This window comes from Rhincodon typus, chromosome 1 (genome assembly GCF_021869965.1).
Source record: "Rhincodon typus isolate 14 chromosome 1, sRhiTyp1.1, whole genome shotgun sequence".
Lineage (NCBI taxonomy): Eukaryota > Metazoa > Chordata > Chondrichthyes > Orectolobiformes > Rhincodontidae > Rhincodon > Rhincodon typus.
Genome location: NC_063332.1, coordinates 12,947,818 through 12,954,405, shown reverse-complemented (window position 1 = coordinate 12,954,405; position 6,588 = coordinate 12,947,818).

Genomic DNA, 6,588 nt, shown 5'->3' with positions numbered 1-6,588 from the left:
TTATTACTTAATTGAGGCTTAAGATTTCAATCAGGTTCCGTGAGAAGACTACAACATCAGCGAAAATGTTAGCCTCAAGCAACCAGCAGCAGGATTGACTGATTGAGCGCTTTTGTGAAATCATTGAAAGTGTTTGCAGTAGCCTCCAATTGGAAAAATTGACCTTGATTGCTAGTCATTTTCAACGGGAGGTAGAGTTGGAGTCATTAATGCAAAAGTGTCCATCAGTTGTGGCACACATTCCACAATTTTCACAAATTTTCAGTGCTGTGATAATGCCACATGCCAAAGCTGTGGCACAGATTTTTGGCAATGTGCAACTTGAAGTAATAATGGCCAATTACACTGGAAGAGAATTAAGTTGTATTCGTTTGCCAACTTGCACTTCTGTAGAGCTTTCAATGTTGGAAACAGAGTATTTTACACAGACACCTTGTGACGACTCAATAGAAGCATCAGGACAAGGCTACACAAGGGTGACATTGAGCAGAGACCTGATAAGGTTTTAATGAACCAATGACCCATTTCTATGATGGAGTATTTGATGACAAATGTGAAAGGATCACAGCATGGTCAACCAAGACATTCCTTCACGTGACCCAGTCTTCACTTTGATAAAACGGGGCTCCTTGATGTCACACTCATGTAAATGTTGCCCTGATATCTAAGTCCCTTCTACCTGTTGCTGGCAATTCAGCACTTTTGTCAGTGTCCAGACCAAGCCTATAACAAGACCTATGAAAGTTATGCACTCACAGTAGACCGTGGCGTGTAACATAGACTGACGTTATTGGCAACACTGTGAAAGGGTAAAGTGGAAGGTAAAACAAAGCCCTCATTGATGGAGCAAACATGATGTCGGAAACTGGGTTGGCATTGAGTGGAATGTAGGTTCTTGGTTCTGAAGGACATTTGTGATGGACATTCCAGCTAGACTTTTACAACAGCTCATTATCTTTTGCAGACAGAGATAACAAGGTGTAGAGCTGGATGAACACAGCAGGCCAAGCAGCATCATGGGAGCAGGAAGGCTGACATTTCGGGCCTAGATCCTTCATCAGAAATGGGGGAGGGGAAGGGGGTTCTGAAATAAGTAGGGAGAGAGTGGGAGGCGGATAGAAGATGGATAGAGGAGAGGATAGGTGGAGAGGAAACAGACAGGTCAAAGAGGCGGGGATGGAGCCAGTAAAGGTGAGTGTAGGTGGGGAGGTAGGGAGGAGATAGGTCAGTCCAGGGAGGACGGACAGGTCAAGGGGGCGGGATGAGGTTAGTAGGTAGGAAATGGCGGTGCGGCTTGATGTGGGAGGAGGGGATAGGTGGGAGGAAGAACAGGTTAGGGAGGCAGGGACGAGCTGGACTGGTTTTGGGATGCGGTAGGGGGAGGGGAGATTTTGAAGCTTGTGAAATCCACATTGATACCATTGGGCTGCAGAGTTCCCAAGCGGAATATGAGTTGCTGTTCCTGCAATCTTCGGGTGGCATCGTTGTGGCACTGCAGGAGGCCCAGGATGGACATGTCATCTGAGGAATGGAAGGGGGAGTTGAAATGGTTCGCGACTGGGAGGTGCAGTTGTTTAGTGCGAACCGAGCGTAGGTGTTCTGCAAAGCAGTCCCCAAGCCTCTGCTTGGTGTCCCCGATGTAGAGGAGGTCACAATGGGTACAGCGGATGCAGTATACCACATTAGCAGATGTGCAGGTGAACATCTGCTTGATATGGAAAGTCTTCTTGGGGCCTGAGATGGGGGTGAGGGAGGAGGTGTGGGAGCAGGTGTAGCACTTCCTGCGGTTGCAGGGAAAAGTGCCGGGTGTGGTGGGTCTGGAGGGGAGTGTGGAGCGGACAAGGGAGTCACGGAGAGAGTGGTCCCTCCGGAAAGCAGGTAAGGGTGGGGAGGGAAAAATATCTTTGGTGGTGGGATCGGATTGTAGATGGCGGAAGTGTCGGAAGATGATGCGTTGGATCCTGAGGTTGGTGGGGTGGTACGTGAGGACGAGGGGGATTCTTTTTTGGTTGTTGTAGCGGGGACGGGGTGTGAGGGATGAGTTGCGGGAAATGCGGGAGACACGGTGAAGGGCGTTCTCGACCACTGACGGGGGGGATGTTGCGGTCCTTGAAAAACAAGGACATCTGAGATGGACGGGAGTGGAATGCCTCATCCTGGGAGCAGATGCGGCAGAGGCGAAGGAATTGGAAATAGGGGATGGCATTTTTGCAGGAAGGTGGGTGGGAGGAGGTGTATTCTAGGTAGCTGTGGGAGTTGGTGGGCTTGAAATGGATATCAGTTTCTAGGTGGTTGCGCGAGATGGAGACAGAGGCCCAGGGACGTACCACCCCACCAACCTCCGGATCCAACGCATCATCCTCCGACACTTCCGCCATCTGCAGTCCGACCCCACCACCAAAGACATTTTTCCCTCCCCACCCTTATCTGCTTTCCGGAGGGACCACTCTCTCCGTGACTCCCTTGTCCGCTCCACACTCCTCTCCAGCCCCACCATACCCGGCACTTTTCCCGGCAACCGCAGGAAGTGCTACACCTGCCCCCACACCTCCCCCCTCACCCCCATCCCAGGCCCCAAGAAGACTTTCCACATCAAGCAGATGTTCACCTGCACATCTGCTAATGTGGTATACTGCATCCGCTATTCCCGTTGTGGCCTCCTCTACATTGGGAAAACCAAGCAGAGGCTTGGGGACCGCTTTGCAGAACACCTACACTTGGTTCGCAATAAACAACTGCACCTCCCAGTCGCGAACCATTTCAACTCCCCCTTCCATTCCTCAGACGACATGTCCATCCTGGGCCTCCTGCAGTGCCACAATGATGCCACCCGAAGGTTGCAGGAACAGCAACTCATATTCTGCTTGGGAACCCTGCAGCCCAATGGTATCAATGTGGATTTCACAAGCTTCAAAATCTCCCCTCCCCCTACCGCATCCCAAAACCAACTCAGCTCGTCCCCGCCTCCCTAACCTGTTCTTCCTCCCACCTATCCCCTCCTCCCACATCAAGCCGCACCCCCATTTCCTACCTACTAACCTCAGCCCGCCCCCTTGACCTGTCTGTCCTCCCTGGACTGACCTATCTCCTCCCTACCTCCCCACCTACACTCACCTTTACTGGCTCCATCCCCACCTCTTTGACCTGTCTCCATCTATCTTCTCCTCTATCCATCTTCTATCCGCCTCCCCGTCTCTCCCTATTTATTTCAGAACTCCCTTCCCCTCCCCCATTTCTGATGAAGAGTCTAGGCCCGAAATGTCAGCCTTCCTGCTCCTGTGATGCTGCTTGGCCTGCTGTGTTCATCCAGCTCTACACCTTGTTATCTTAGATTCTCCAGCATCTGCAGTTCCTACTATCTCTGATACAATCTTTTGTGGACAGTCTGCTTTACGATCATGGTGGTATTTGAACTAATGACTCTAGAGCTATCATTCCAATACCATAAGCATGAGGTGAATGGCTCCTGCTAAAGCCAGTATGGACACAATGGAATGAACGGCCACCTTCCATGCTGTGACCATTCTGTGATTTTATGGATATGACTGGGCTTATTTTCCTTGGAGTGAAGAAGATTAAAAGTTCTGAGGAAGGGTCACCGGACCCGAAACGTTAACTCTGTTTTTTCCTTCACAGATGCTGCCAGACCTGCTGAGCTTTTCCAGCAACTTTGTTTTTGTTCCTGATTTGCAGCATCTGCAGTTCTTTTTGGTTTTTATTAAGATTAAAAGGTGACCTTATTGAGATGTTCAAAATTATGAACAATTTTGACACAGGGTAAAGAAGGATATTCTGTTTCCACTAGTTGGTATGTCAGTAACTAGTAATCACAATTTCAAGGTTGCCAGCAGGAGTGAGTTGAGGAGAAATGGCTTTACTCAGAAAGTTGTGAGGATTTGGAACGCGCTGCTTAGGAGAGTGGTGGAGGTGGATTCTACCGGAGGTTTCAAAATTGAATTGAATTGAATGATTTATTGTCACTTGTATTTAATGAATAAATACGTGAAAAGTGTAATATATCTCAAGCTCCGGCGCCATTTTGAGTTACAGGAGATATTAAGATATAACTAGAATATAACTAAGAACGGATTTCTTCCTCCCTTCTTGTGCTCCACTCCATGTTGGGGTGGGTGGGTGGAGCAGTCTCCACAACAGGCTTTGGGCCTACTAATGCCCCCACATCACAGTCCCTTACAGGAGTCCTGCCCTCGGGTCACCATCACTGCATTCCAGTACTACCATGCCACAGCTGATGCAACCGCGCCACTCCTGTGGTTCTGCCAGGGGTACCGATTTGGGTCTACGACATTGCCGCAGCTGACAGACGCTCACAGCAGATGTCACCTTCTCTGCCGACCGCAGGGACTCGCCTTCTTCGCCGACAGCAAAGGCTGCCCTGCTACTGCCGCCATCTTGAAAGCCGGTGCTGCCGCCACCACCTCGAGCCCTCCGCTGGTGGGCCCAACAGCATCAAAGTCGCCAAGCTCTGGCGCCGTGTCTCACCGCTGGGTCCACATTGTTGCCATGGCAAGTTCTCTGAGGGCTCGCTCTCCTCCGCACTGGGTTCGCTTCCTCGAGGCGCCAACTCTTGTCGCTGCTGCCGCACACGCTCGGGAGGCCAGGCCTGCTCTCATCGTGCTGAAGCTCCAATAAAGGCTTTTAAAGAGGGGAGAAAAAAGAAAGAGACCAAAAGAAAAGAGCAAAAGTAAAAGGTAAAAGTAAAAAGAAGGAAAAAATAAACAAAGAAAGCCAGGAGCTTGAATGCAGCACTGCTACTCTTGGAACAGATTAACAAAAGAGAGCTGAATATGTATTTGAATGTGATTTGATTTATTATTGTCACATGTACTGAGATATAGTGAAAAGCATTGTTTTGCGCGCTAACCAGACAAATCATACCTTACATAAGTACATCAGGATAATAGAACAGAATGTAGAGTACAGTGTTATAACTGCATGGAAGGCGCAGATAAAGTTCAACTCTAATATACGAGAGGTCCATTAATATGTCTGATAACAGCAGGGAAAATCCTTTCTTAAATTTGTTGATATATGTTTTCAAACTTCTGTATCTTCTGCCTAATGGAAGAGGGTAGAAGAGAGTATAACTGAGGTAGGACCAGTTTTTGATTAAGTTGGCTGCTTTCCAGAGGCAGTGGGAAGTGTCGACAGACTCGATGGAAGGCTGGTTTACATGATGGACTGAGCTGTGTTCACAACTCTCTGTAATTTCTTGCGGTTTTGGCAGTTGCCATAACGAGCTGTGATGCATCAGGATAAAATGCTTTCTATGGTGTATCTGTAAAAATTGATAAGAGTCTTGTGGACATGCTAAATTTCCTTAGCCTTCTGAGGAAGTAGAGGCATTGGTGTGATTTCTTCACCATACTATCAACGTGGATGGACCAGGATAGATTGCTGGTGATACTTAGGGATGAATTTAGAGGGCTACAGAGATAGGGCTGAAGAATGAGATTAGCTGGGTAGCTCTTTTAGGAGCCGGTACAGACATGATGGGTCAAACGGCCTCTTTCTGTCCTTTAAAATTCTATGATTCTATTATACAAGCCGGATAAAGAAGATTATTCACTTCAACCAAAACCATCCATTCAATAAGAAAGCCTGTAGGACCCTAATCGCTTAGTTCAATATTTTGTTTAGAAAAATAATTCCAACTTTCATTTCCATTCCTCAAGTTATATGTTGAAAAAGGAATGGAATGTAAAAATAGGGAAATTTTGCTACAATTGCTTATGGTATTGCCAAAATCAAATCTGGACTGAGTACAGATTTGGTCTTGAGAAAGTGTTTAATAGCATTAGAAGTAGTTCAGAGAAGGTTCACTTGAATGATACTTGGGATGAGGGGCTTATCTTAAGGTGAGGGCCAGGGTTAAGATTAGGTCAAGTTTGGCCCATATCTATTGCAGTTTAGCAGAATGAGAGGTGATTTTATTGAAACACATGGTCCTGAGGGCAATTGATTGGACGGATGTTGAGAAGATATTTTCCCAAATGGGACAGACTAGAATTTAGCGGACAGAGTTTAAAAATTAATCACTTAAAATGGAACTGAGGAAAACATTCTTCTTTCAGAGTGCCATTGGTCTGTGAAATTATCTTCCCAGGAATAGAACATAGAACATAGGACATAGAACATTACAGCGCAGTACAGGCCCTTCGGCCCTCGATCTTGCGCCGACCTGTGAAACCAATCTGAAGCCCATCTAACCTAAACTATTCCATTATCATCCATATGTTTATCCAATGACCATTTAAATGCCCTTAAAGTGGGCGAGTCTACTATTTTTGCAGGCAGGGCATTCCACACCCTTACTACTCTCTGAGTAAAGAACCTACCTCTGACATCTGTCCTATATCTATCACCCCTCAATTTAAAGCTATGTCCCCTCGTGCTAGCCATCACCATCTGAGGAAAAAGGCTCCCACTGTCCACCCTATCTAATCCTCTGATCATCTTGTATGTCTCTATCAAGTCACCTCTTAACCTTCTTCTCTCTAACGAAAACAGCCTCAAAACCCTCAGCCTTTCCTCATAAGACCTTCCCTCCATACCAGGCAACATCCT